The sequence below is a fragment of the Melospiza melodia genome, chromosome 4, assembly GCF_035770615.1.
Source record: "Melospiza melodia melodia isolate bMelMel2 chromosome 4, bMelMel2.pri, whole genome shotgun sequence".
Lineage (NCBI taxonomy): Eukaryota > Metazoa > Chordata > Aves > Passeriformes > Passerellidae > Melospiza > Melospiza melodia.
Genome location: NC_086197.1, coordinates 9,405,255 through 9,418,216, shown reverse-complemented (window position 1 = coordinate 9,418,216; position 12,962 = coordinate 9,405,255).

Genomic DNA, 12,962 nt, shown 5'->3' with positions numbered 1-12,962 from the left:
TGACACATTTGTAAACATTCTACTAATTCCTAGTAAGAGTCAGCAGCTGTTCCTTAGACTGTATTTCCATTTTTAAACTTATTTCAAATGTTTGTCTTCTTTCTTTTCATCAACTGTAATAATTTCTTCTATTCCTGAGTATTTTTATCAGTGAATCAATTTTTAGAAACTGCCCCCATATATTAACATATATTAACAGAAAAAGCCTTGTGATAGTCTGATTTGATCTGTGGGGTAAAAGAGTTATCTGATTTCTACCAGTAAATTCATGTTCCAAATGAATGATTTCCAGGAAAACAAAAATCTACATTTGGTTTAAACATCTGTCCTGACTCTGAATGTACCACAACTCCTTCTAGCTTGGCTCTTGAGCATTCTTACTGCTGGCATTCATGCCCTTGTTTGCATCTGAATTTATCCTGTTTCATCTTGGTACTGAATGTTTCTATAATTTTGTGGTCGAGAGCTCTTCATTAGCTGAATTCTGTCTCCCAATGAAGAGCCCCCAAACTGTGATGAAAACGTCTTTGCTTTCTTTTGGTTAAACTAAACAGATTGATTCATCCTTGTTAGTTGAGTTTATTGAAACAAGAGCACTTGAAGTTAATAATAACACTCAAAAAGGACAGACCCCCATCTTCACTGGTGCCCTGGGAGACTGGGGGTCTGCAAAGAAGAATTAGCTGGGGAGAAGCAGAGTGGAAGAAGCTGGGCAATGCAGCCTCCTTCAAGCCTTTGATAGATTTTTGTCTTGTATAAACAGTATTAAGAAGTACACAAATGCTCTCTTGTTTCTGAGGAGCTGGAAATCCTTTGTAATTCACAGTGTATTGAATCTCACATCTTGCCTGGAAGCTAGACAAGCATTATCCCTGTTTTAGACAGGGGGAAATGTAGGCAAAGGGAATTTATATGATTTGCCTCAGGAGCAGATTATCCTTCTGCCTTATCCAACAGCCTGAGCCTCAGCTTTTCAGTGGATAAAAACATTTATGTTTGAGTGGATCTGCAAGGGGATAAACTTCAGGAAATTTCCTTCTAATGCTACCTGTAGATCTGTCAGTCCCCAGAGATGAATATATTTAATATGCATGATTATTTTCCTCCATATTGCATAACTTCGAATTTCCTTTCTATTTGAAGAGGACCTGATTCAAAGCCTGTTGAAGAATGAAATTATTCTTACCAGTTTTGAATTATGCATAAATATGTCTTCCATTTTAAAATGTTATGCATACACTAATGGAACACTATTATTTCACAGGGAGGCATTAAAAAATATTTAAAATAATCTTATCTACTGTTTCATGTAGGCAAAAAGATTATCAAGTTATAAATTTAAAATCTAAGTCAACAAGAAAAAAAGCTAGTGATGGTTTAAAGTAAGTTCATAGCCTTTCTTGTCTCCATGCAGTTTGCTGCTGGTGTGCTATCTGTGTTAAAGATTAAAACAAAAGAGAAATTTGGAGATTCACAGATCCCCATTTAAATAAAGAAAACATGGCATTTTCTCCAAACCTGTTGTTGTTAAATTCAGTTTTGTGCTAGAGAAGAGCCACTGGATGGCAGCCTTGCTCCTTAGAAATTAGGAGCTGAGCAAGCTGTGTCACAAACCTGCAACCCAAGTGTGTCCCTGGCCTGTGCCCTTAGAAACCGAGGTGCCTTTGCCTGATTGTTCAGAGGCACGGAGACTCTTCACATGCAGGTGCACTTAATCTGTTCAAGATGTAACAAAGCCCTATAAAGCCACACTTTGTTGCGTAAAATGTCATACCTCCGCTGATCTTTCATGTTTATTCAGCCTTTTGGGGGGAGGAAGGGGGTGCCACAACAAAAGAGAGGTAGAGTCAAAAGTATCCAGCTTGAATGTTTAAGCAATAAGGAGATTGCTCCATTGTCTACCGTAAACCCCGCCAGTGTGCAATTTCCTTTTTCCTGTGCTCCAAATTAGTTGGTAGGACCAAGTTCCCCCAGGTGGGAACAAGTTCTCCAGACATCTTGGAAAAAGCTGACCAAAGGTTCCCTGTACAATTCCATATTCTCCTTGAAACAGCTGGGGAGTTTTGCCAAGATGCCACGTATCCTATTGTTGTCATTCCCACAAACCTGCTGACATCAATGTACTAAGTTTGATATTGAATCTTTGTACTAGAAAGATATCTTTTGAAACAACAATAATCTACTGCTTTTACAGTAGTTAGATCTGTTCATGCTTCTGTGAGATGACTTTCTCCAGATGAATAAATGGAGGCAAAGGGTAGGTCAGAGCAGGCAGATTAACACACTACAAATGCAAATCTTTGCAGGATCCAGGCATAATAAATGTTATCTTGGTGCAATTCTCAGCATGTTGGTAAGATTACAGCTGAAGAAATTTCACCTCTACTGCCTTGGACACGTGGTGTATGTATTCAGTTACCCCTCTCAAGTTTCTTTCCCCTGCCAAAGGCCAAGATATCCTTCCTTCATGACCTCCTTCTTCCAGCTGGCACAACAGCTTTCCCTGTTGTGTCTGTCACCCTGTAAGCAGCAATATTATCACTCTGTGATTTACCATGCTGCTGTCTGCTGACCTTTTGGTGTTTGGCATTTCAGCCCCAAGGAAGTAGAGCCTGTTCCTAAATCTTCTCATCTCTCTGAACTACTAGAGCAAACCCATGGTCAGCAAAGGTTTCTGCCTGTTCCTGTGTGGCCTCACATTGCTATTTAGAACTTAAAACAAGTTTTTCCCAACAGAGCAAGGACACTGCTTAATCAGTGAGGATTAGTAAGGAGACTGCTGCCCTGTCTCCCCATGCATTTCCCACTGAAGGAACAAGTAATCTGCTTGTGAATGAGCTCTTCACCCTCCTTTGTTTGTGTGTGTCATGTAATGGAAATTCGTTAGATGTTTTAGTACTGGTGGTAATTCCAGAGCTGATACCCACATATCAAGGCCAGTACATGCTGCAAGCTCATGAAAAATCCCAAGCAAAACTGTTCCTGGTTATTCATGAACCTCTGAAAAAGCCTTGCTCCAAAAACATCAGTCTGCTGTTCCAAGTGGAAGAGAATCTGCATCAAAGAATGAACTGACATACAGGTTTCCAGGAAAATACTTGCTCCATTTTATGCATACTTTATGGCAACCCCCTTCCATAGAGGGAACATTCTTAAAAAAATAAAAATTTCACAAAATGAAGTGTGTGTGCTCCACAAGCATGCTCTTCCCTCATTTAGGCCTGTAAAATGAAATGTCTGTTACTGGGAAAGAGACACAGCAATTTTAAAAACATTCAGTATCTGTACCTCATAGTTCTCATATGGAGTGAGGGCCTGAGACAATGTAAAGAATTCACACCATTTCAGCTGAACTATGCAGATGAGGTGCTTGAGGCAGTGAACTGGTGACCCAGACCTCTGCTGAGTAGAGAAGAGTGCCTAGGGTATCATTTAGTCCCCTAAATTAGATGTCTAAAGCCACAGTGTGAAGACTATTTCCTTTTTCACGTATTGTATGAAGATGTCAAGATCTGAATGTTTCTACCCAAATCATACTGCATATTTCTGTGATACTTACTGATTTTCTGTTCTAGTGCATTTGTTTTGCACATGGTAAAGTATTATACTGTGCTGCAGATGTAACATGTTCAAAACTGGCCAGGTGGCTGCCTCTGGAAAGTTTTGGATTTGCCTGCAGAATATGCAGCTATTGCTTCTGCTCCTCCGGAGGGAGCCGCAGCAGAAAACACAATCAGATGAATTTAAAATCCTCCACAACAAGTTACTACAGCACTTCAGCACAGCTGAGACTGAGAGCAAACAATCCTCTCTCACTTTATCAATGCAATCTGAACACAAGCCACCCTGGAGCCTAACTCTGCATTAGTGAGTGCAAAAATACCCTTTTTAAAGAGCAGTCACCACATCTGAAATACAAACCCAGACAGGCAACAACCATTCACTGAGATATATCCAAAGAACATACCAGCTTCTTTCCAGGCACACCACAAAGTACAGTGCACAAGAAGTGCTAAAGGAAATCTGAGCCACTGTCACTGGTTTAGGCTCGTGCCTCTCGTGCCTGGTGAACGAGGTCCATGCCCTCAGTGACTTTGCTGTTAGACTTCATGGGAAGGGGCAAATCGATCATCCACCCCGCACTCTGCCTAAGGCTAAAAACACCTCATCAGATATTTTGTGCCATTGCCTCATAGTAAACCTTCTATTTATAAATGATAGGTGATAAATTCTTAGGGAAACAAAAAAAAAAAAAAAAAAAGAAAATCTCTTTCCACCCTTAATATCCTAGATTACTGTAAACATCAGCTGAGCCAAACTAAAGGAGGTTTGGTAGTGACAAGGGATAACTTTTTCAACAACATTCTTTTAAAAAATAGTGAAAATGCTCTTTAAGTCATCAGTAAATAGCATACTCCTTCAGGGCACTGATGGTGACTATAAAGGACACATAACTGAGAAACCAAATATGTATAAAATAGACTTTATTAGTTGTAGTTATGACCTTTGGTCTTGTTTGTCTTACCACATAATAAAATGTGTTTACAATACAATGACTATCCAGAATATAAAAATTTCCGTTTCGGAAAATGCTACTTATTCAAATTTTGAGCCAGCTCTGTAGGGCCTGGGATCTCTGAAAGCAACTAACCACTTGCATCAAGATCCAGCCTTTAGTTTTCTTTTTTTAAAATAGGCCAGGCCTCTCAATCTGGACTGCTGGAGCAGCCACCAGTTCAAGATCAGACCTCAGGCCATCATTTCTCTTGAGTGGGGTGAAAAATCAATGACACTACAGATGTTTTCTTACTTTTTTTCTTTTTATCTTTCTATCCTCCTTTCCTTTCCTTTCCTTTCCTTTCCTTTCCTTTCCTTTCCTTTCCTTTCCTTTCCTTTCCTTTCCTTTCCTTTCCTTTCCTTTCCTTTCCTTTCCTTTCCTTTCCTTTCCTTTCCTTTCCTTTCCTTCCCTTCCCTTCCCTTCCCTTCCCTTCCCTTCCCTTCCCTTCCCTTCCCTTCCCTTCCCTTCCCTTCCCTTCCCTTCCCTTCCCTTCCCTTCCCTTCCCTTCCCTTCCCTTCCCTTCCCTTCCCTTCCCTTCCCTTCCCTTCCCTTCCCTTCCCTTCCCTTCCCTTCCCTTCCCTTCCCTTCCCTTCCCTTCCCTTCCCTTCCCTTCCCTTCCCTTCCCTTTTTTGTCTTCAAATGTAATTATAATCTACAAAGAATGTTCAAAGCCTTTGTTTCCACAACAGAATAGGAGTTAAATAATTAGAAACAACACCACATTTAACACTGAAAAAAATTAGTGTTTCTTGTAAGATTTCTGAGTCACATTCCAAAAACTTATTTTAAAAATATTTTTTCTTCTTTTATTTTTTCTGGTCTTCTATTTCTTTAATTTTTCAATTATTCTTTCTTCCAAACTTAAACAAACCAGTGCCAAGACTACAAGATGTCTTTTCTATGCCACTGTTTTTGGCAAAGGTATGCACCTCCACTCTTTAAGTGGTAGAATTTGAGATTGCTTACAATGTCCAGCTAAGTGAACTAATTTACCTAATTTATTGTTATCAGAAGGTAAAGTCTGTTACTATCCTTATCCTGTAACAAAATGTGGAAGTGAATAAACATTTGAAACAGAAAGTATCTTCTTGCACATCTTGCAGGGGTCCTGCCAACACAAAGCCAAGACCCTCATTAGTGCAGCTTTCTCCCTTACAGGGGTCTGGTGGCCCATCTGTCCCACCTCAGCTCTTCTCTGGTTTGAGGTTGAATGTATTCCTCCACCTGATGCTGTATTTTCATTTGTGGCTATTTAGAACTGCTTGACAGCAGAACTTCTCAATGACATAGAAGGGGCAAATCCTATGAATGAGAGCGCTATCTTTCTGATTCTTATGTCCTGGATCTGCTCCTTCTTCTCCAGCAGTGTCCCTGTCCATCATTCCTCAAATCCCTCAACTGATGTGAGATGCGGGTTAGCTCTCTTCCTTTCAAAGGGCATTACTTCTAGGGGGATGTGGGCTCTCTTATTATATGTGAGAAAGGATATTCGCTGTTCCTCCTTTTAGCCAACTTTTACCATGAAAAACCAGATGCAGATTTACCAAAGGTTGAATCTGAATACATCAAAGCCTGTCAAGTGAGGCTATCTGAAAACTGAGGCTGCTAACTGAGGCTATCTGAAAAGTTCTGTGCATCTGTATAGTGTTCTTCATATATTACCTCTATGAAATCAAAAAGTAGTGCTATTACAATGCTCAATTAACATAGTACCTTTAGAATTCATTAATCTTCACAAGTTGTTCTAAGTCTGCTGCACTGAGAATGAGAAATAACAATAATAAAATTATCAAAGAAGGCTATATTATTTGTTCCAGGTTCTTCTTCCTCAGACAATTCCCTTCAGTGGTTGCATTCTCTTTTGTGGGAACAATCTTCAGATGAAGGTAGCTGAGGACATCCTGGGTGGAAGGGTTATATATGAAGAGAACAGGTGGAAGAAAACACCAAGAAAAACATTCTTTTGGATCATAAGAAAAGCGGAATCATATAAACAGAAAAAAGGCAAAAGAGAATAAAATACAACTGACAAAGATCAAGCAACTCATGTGGATGAAAGTCATCCCTTTGTGGGAAATGGAAAGCAGAAGGAAGTGACCATCAAGTATTCCCTTTATAATGGGCTGACATCACTCGCTTCTCTGCCAGACAAGGGTATCAAATTGTTCGTGTTCCCATTTTAGGGCAGTGGGGAAAGTCATACCTGGCTGTAAATTTTACTACCACTATGTTTTTGTTCTCTGGAGACTCTAGTCTGACAGCAGGAAGACAAATACTGATACATCAATGAATGAATATTCTTCTGGGTGGTGACCTTAGCGAACGCTCTTGTTCTACCCTAATAAATAGTAATTCAGAAAATTGTTGTTATTCAGTCTGCTTCTGACAAACAAAACAGAAAAAAACCAGGCCTTACTTCCTGAGTCACTGGATTATCAGGAGTAGTAGGAGATTAGTGTATTGGGAAAGGAAGGAATAGTTTTATGCAGATTTGTGAATCTCTGAGACCTCATCACTATTGGTGACCTTCATGACCTTCCTATGTGAAAATCCAGCTGGACACCTGCTTCTCCCACTTTCTGGTTTGCAACTCTTTACCTATTATAATTGTCTGAGCATATTATGTTCGCCAAAGAAACACTAAACTCCCTTATGTGAAAACTAAGCCATATGGAAAAATCATATTTCCCAGATAGTTGATCAAATATATTTCATATGTTTGAAAGACACTGAGTAGTTTAAACAGAGCTGGCTTGAACTCATACCACATATAATTTTTGCTATGAAACAAGATATGTTATAAAACGAGTGAGAATATGAAAAAAAATTTTGAAAGGCTATATTATACACACACACAAAAAAAAGTAGTTAGTTTCATATCAAACAAAAATTGTGGTAAGGAATTTAGGTAATTTTGTAGATGATTAGGTTATTTTGTGAATGATTCTGGGGTAGTGCAAACACAAAGCATGTGGAAATATATATTGCAAACCCATTTACTAAAGAAGAACAAACACTTTTGTGGTTTCAGGCTTGGAAAAGCTGGGTTCATTTTCTGGTTGAGGCACTCAGGCACTGTTACCCATCCACTTGGGTTACCCTTGGCCTGAGTTCTCAGCTGGAGAGCAGTGAGAGCACTACTTCCTACATGTGACACAAGGAAGAAAGAAATCTCTTACCAAAAGCATGAAAAAATAAGACATCTAAGTGCCTTTATAGATCAAGTCCTATCCTCATTATATGTCTGAAAAATTTGCTCTAATTGCTTATAATTCATAAAAATTGATGCTAGCTTTGTCAAGATTTGATAGCTCTAAGCCCCAAACAGTTTGAGGAAAATAATACTTACTAAGAAGATTTTTAGGAGAAATTCAATTTTTTTAAAAAGGAATTTTTCAGTTGATTACTCTTTCCCTACAAAACCTGTGCCATTTCTTGTAATATTAAAAGAAGCCCATGAAATGAAAAACCATTCATAAAAGAAGTTAAGAAAAACACAAATGATTTTTAAGAAAATATTGAAGTCATTTTGGCTGTCTCAATAATAAATGTAAAAAACTAATGTTTGATAAGGATCTAATAAATAATTCTTCAATTTAGTTTAAAATAATTATTTGACTTTTTATGGAAGAGGTACTTTTAATCTACTAGTTATGAACAAACGCCAAGATAAATAATCACTGTGGTTTCAAATATATACAGATGTCTTTCCTCTTTCAGTCATCTGTTATTGCATTCCAATCCCAAATTCTGATTGTGGGCAATGTGCTAAATGTTCACATATATACACTGACATCCTCTGCAACCTTCACCCCCCTCACGGAAAACACACAAGCTCATACCCGAAACAATGAATCCATGAGGGCATTTTGAAAGTTAGATAAGAGCAATGCATATCATAAACAACATAAAATAATCCTAATTTTTATTGATTTGAATCACACCTCTAGAAACAAAGTGGTTACTTATATAGTTTTAATTTGATTATTCACTGAATTCAGTTGTTTTTAAACAGCTGTTAGAATGAATTAGGAAGACACTAGGCTGCACTGTGCATGCAGGATCAGGTTTATTTTTCTTTCTAGTTATTCCTCATATGGATAATGAGAAACAAGATGTAATCAGTATAATTTTTAAAGAAGACTTATCACAGCTGTCATCATAATTGGTTTCCCATCATGCTTATAAAAATAAAATGGATAATGATAGAAGAAGTATAATCCCATTTTTGCATTGTTCTACAGAGTTTCAGCTGTGCAATTGGTTTTCTCACAGTCTTCAGTGGAAATGTCTTTGGCATTTCATAACACAGTGCTCAGCAATAGCTTGTTAGCTGTTGTGATAAAGCAATTATTAGACTAAATAGAATCTCAGTATTGTCTGGTGGTTCTTCCCAGCTGACTGACTATTCTATTGACCTGCTCTTTCTTGATTTAGGCTTCAATTACCTTTTTGGCATAGGTCATCTTCTTACTTGTGTATTGTATAAATTAAATATTGTAATTCATAACTCTTTTTACAATCTTGCAATATACCAGTAAATAAAAACTAGCACTGAATGCTACACAGGAGTTTTAAGTATCTGTTGTCTCTCAATATCTGACAGTTATGTTTATATATTTACCTGCAAAATACTTCTCAATGTGGAGACATAGAGTGTACTTTGGGATCTTATTTTTAAGAATCACATTATCCAATTAAAAGCAGAACAGTTGTTGAACTACAGAAAATATTATTAATGCTAAAACAAGAACCAAATCAGCATTTAATCTTAGCAGAAATACCTTGAGAATATCAGAGAGAATGCAATTAGCAAACTTCATAAGAAATTAGAAGTCAGAAAATTAGAAACTTCATATGAAATTAGGGGTAGAAAACAAAGCCTAGGTGAATCTTTTAATATAATTATTTAAAGGAAGCAGAGAATGACTGCAGATGGATTACTCAAGCACTGTCCAAGTAAAAGTAACAAGAGGGCATTATATGAATTTATCAGATATCAAACATTTGAAAAGTAGGAGATTATTCTGAGGAATTATCATTGTATTTGTTTGTGATTTTTTTTGTTATAGTCATATGTCCCAATTGACTTTCTACCAGTGTTTCAGACAGGTTGTTGGGCAAGATCACTGTTCATTATGCTCTTATGTTATGAAGAGTTAAGAAGGAATTCTTGGGTCCTAAGAGTGAAGCTTTGCAACTTAGAATTAACAGAACTGTGGAGTAATTGAGGCTGGAAAATTTCTTTTTGTAAAGTCCAACTGTAAACCAAATCCTGCCAAGTCCACCACTAAACCACATCCCTAATCACCACATCTACAAATCTTTTTAAATAACTCCAGGGATTTAACAACTCCAAGCACTTCCCTTTGAAGCCTGTTCTGAATCTTGACAATCCACTCAGTGAAGACATTTTTAGCCTAAACCACCATTTATCTGATGAAAGAGATAAACAAAGACACACATACTTCATAAAAATAATACAGAAATTTACCATGTTATCCAAAAAGATATGCAGTCCAGCATGAGGAAACCTTGGTTTACATTACCTTCATAATGACCCACAAGCTAATTAATGTGTTGCAGATTTATTTCAGCTTCTCAAAGCTCTAACATGATTATATATAACTCTAACTGAATGAACAGCCGTGAACAAATCCAAACAACCTACATTTCCACATTCCTCCAGAAAGAGAAAACTGTCCTTGAAAACTTCGATCATAAGGTATCCTTATGATGAACATTAGCAACAAAGTACTCCTGTGAGCAGCTTATCTCCTTACTACCCTTGAAGAACAGTTTTTTTTTCTCTGAGGCAACTTGTACTTCTCTTCTGAAACATGGAACTGAGTGACACACATCAATTATTTAAGACAGGTATTGTACTTTTTATATTAATCCATTTTATTCCCATCATTCCCGAGAAGATGCTGCAAGAAAAAAATCCAGACTTGAAACAGTTGGCTTAAAATTCAGTGTGAGCTCTTTTTATGATGTGAAAATATCCTTCTTGGTAATATTAGAAGCTTATACTCCCTGGAGGTGTTTATATGAGAAACTGACAGTTCTCTTCAGTTTTCTTCTCCAAGTCTATTTCAAATATCAAGATCTTCTGCAAGAGATCTGGAGAGTGATTGTATGGTGTTGAAAGTGTTGTCAGTCACCTTTCTGAGCGACCACAGACTGCCATACAATCCAGAGTGAGTAAAAAAAAATGTAAACTTTTATGCGAATCAAATAGGGTGTTCAAATTAACGTTTCTTGCCATTGTACCTAAAATTCAAATGCAAAATCAGGACTAAAGTATGTCTTATCTGTAGCAAGTTTGTTTTCTAAAATAAAATGCAGCTTCATTTCATTTCATAGAAACACTGTTTCTGCACCTCCTTCTTTTAAGTCACTACCAAAACAGGTTTCCATACAGAACCTGACTTTGAATGCCTCAAGCCATTGCTTTAAGTGACTCATGGTAGGAAATGCAAATCCTGGATTGATCCTGTTCCATTAAAGACAATGGTGCAATTTCCAAGAGCTATGATGGAAGCAGATTTCAGTAATTTCCAAGAACTTTTCCTGGGTTTTAGCAGTTCTTTATGCCTATAATACTTGAATGAACTGGAAGAGCCCTGTGCATGAGCATGTATCCCTTTAACCTTCTAATTGAAAACTGGGTCTAAAGAGGTTACCAGTAATTCTAACTGCTTCTTGTATTTATTTTGTAAATATTTCATATTTTTAATTCTTTTAGCATTGTAATTCTAATACTGTTTTGATGATTTGGATAAATCCTTATGGAGATCTCTGGTGGTGGGGTAAATTCCTGGCTTGAAGGAGTGACAGAGGTAAAATATTGCAGGCTTCATTCAGGATCAGCTGCCTGGTAGGAGTCACTGGAATAAAGGATTAAGAATGCAATTCCTTGGCACTAACAAATTAAGTTCCACTTTGGGAAGTCAGTTGAAGGGAGGAAATAGTAGTACACTGCCTTGCCTGGAGAAAAAGAGTGAGTATTCCTCAAAAGATCACATTACCTCTGTGGTATATATGCTGGTTCTACTATATAAATCTAACTGACCCAACTAGTGTAAGAGTCAAGGTTTCACAGTTATACATTCTATTTTACAGACTTGGTAAGCATTTCTTTTCTTAGTGGCATTTATTTTTACTGGCTTGCAAGGAACACAAAAATGTTCAATGCTTGTAATAGAAGCAACATTTATACTTGTGAATATAAATATAAAGTAATGAAATATAAAAAAAACGTTTCTAGCTTTAAAAATAAAATAAAATAAAATAAAATATAGAAGACAGTGAGACTTAAAAGGGAAACTGCATTTTATGTTCTTATTCCCTATTACACTAAAATGATGTTGGTTTTTAAATTTTTTCTCATTAAAAAAAGTCCATATATTTTGTTGTGGTATTTTTCATTTCCATCCATAGACCACCTCTAACCCTTTAATTGTTCTAGAAAGATTTTTCATGATTTACACAGAGATTACAAGCAAACTGTAATTTGTGATGACCTGGAAATATCCCTGGAGCTCTACTTAAGGTTTCAGCTTCTTCCAAATCCAAGAGCTAAAAAAAAGGATTTAGTGTTAACAATAGATCCAAATATTTGCAGAAATACTTCTCTGTCAGGCAACAGTATGTACAACTGCCAACATATTGTGCAAGCAGAGTAGATGCCAAACAGGAGAATTTCTAGGAGACAAACATTATATGCCAAGCATGCCTGTGATCCATCCTGTGTCCAAAGAAGATTTTCTCAGCTGCATTTTGTCTGCTGTTTTGACATGCAACTGTGAACTTAACTACAAGTAGTTTAATTTTCCTACATTCAGCCATTTCTCCCCCTCCAGCTTGTGAAGATCACAGATACAGATGTGAGACATTTATCATAGCTTGAAGCCCTGTTATATTCAATTGCTTTACACTGGCATCGAACTGTTTAGCTTTCATAAGTAACATTTTGAGCCATAGTGAATAGCACAAGGATTGAATTCATACCTTTCAGTACCCTGACTGTTTGATGGATTCCAGTCAACAGAAATGGTGGTGGAGCACACAGCTTTATTTATTTGGGTGAGGGTCTAGCTAAGTATACTGGTTAGCATTAAAGACAAAAAATACAACTTGCTGATTTCTAGAAGCATTGGCATGTTTATAAGAGTGGTATGTGCATATCTTTCATTACTAAAGAGAAATACAGTGACAAATTCCACAGGGTTCTAACAGATCCAGATCAGTTCCATCCTTTAAATTTCAAATACTACAGCGCAAAAAACATAATTTCTCCTAAACTGTCTAGAATGCAAAACAGCACAATCAGTCTTATTCATCTCTACTGGACATCAGACATCTATTCAACTGGGGAAAGAACTGGGTCTACATTATCTTC